Source organism: Aptenodytes forsteri, unplaced genomic scaffold (assembly GCF_000699145.1).
Source record: "Aptenodytes forsteri isolate BGI_AS27 unplaced genomic scaffold, ASM69914v1 Scaffold79, whole genome shotgun sequence".
Lineage (NCBI taxonomy): Eukaryota > Metazoa > Chordata > Aves > Sphenisciformes > Spheniscidae > Aptenodytes > Aptenodytes forsteri.
Window position 1 is genome coordinate 5,007,571 of NW_008794776.1, and position 859 is coordinate 5,008,429.

The 859-nt window shown below is 51.5% G+C and overlaps 1 protein-coding gene across 1 annotated transcript in view; it reads right to left on the reverse strand.

The window, feature by feature from the left end:
• Nucleotides 1-859, reverse strand: part of TBX1 (T-box 1) — a 5,562-nt gene that overhangs the window by 4,051 nt on the left and 652 nt on the right.

Consider the following 859-nt stretch of genomic DNA (forward strand, 5'->3'; position numbering starts at 1 on the left):
GTCCGGGTGGCCCTCCCGGGGGGGGCGGGGTCGGCTTTGCCGGCCACCAGCCAGGAGGAGGGAGGAGCAAGGCGTCCCTGCCGGGAGGGGAAGGCACCCTCAGCCGCAGCCCGGGGGGGTCCCGCCCCGCCCCCGCAGCGGCGCCCCGCGGGGCGCGGGGCGGAACGAGCTCTTCTCGACAGCCAGACTCGTTGCGGGGGGGAAATAATACTTTATCAGGCCGCCGATGGACCTGGCGGGAGAGAAATCTGCAGGATGAAGGAAATTTACAGCTACCTGAGTAGATTTGGGAGTGAAGCCACAAAAGCTCCCCCTTCCTCTAAAAAAAAGGGTGAAAGGGAGCCCTCTATACAGTAATGTTCTGGCTTTAAGTGAAGAGTGGAAATTTATGTGTAGATTAATAGCAGGTCCAGAGTTTAGCAGCCTTGTTTCATTCTTTCAAAGTACATATTCAACAGTAACATTTAAAACAGAGAAACCAATCTTCTATACACGTGTTTACTTTAAAAGCCAGTGTTTGCACAGGGGGAATTAGACACCATTGGACTCAAGCAGAAACATTACTTTTTAAAGATATACTCAATTGGATGTTATATATCCCACTTCCCTTGACAAGCAAACATTTCTAGGACGCCCTGAGAATTTGGATATCTGTCTAAATATTTATATATCGGACCCTGCGATTCCTACGCGGGCTGCCTGCTCGGCGTCCTGATCTGAAGCTAAATACATAATGCGCCTTTCACTGTCTTTAAATTAAAGGGGTTGCAAACCAGACCGCATCGCTGCCTTGTGAGTCGCCGGTTTCCAAGGCCTTCCTTCCTACACTGCCGCTGGAAACAAGGACAGGGTTTTGTGG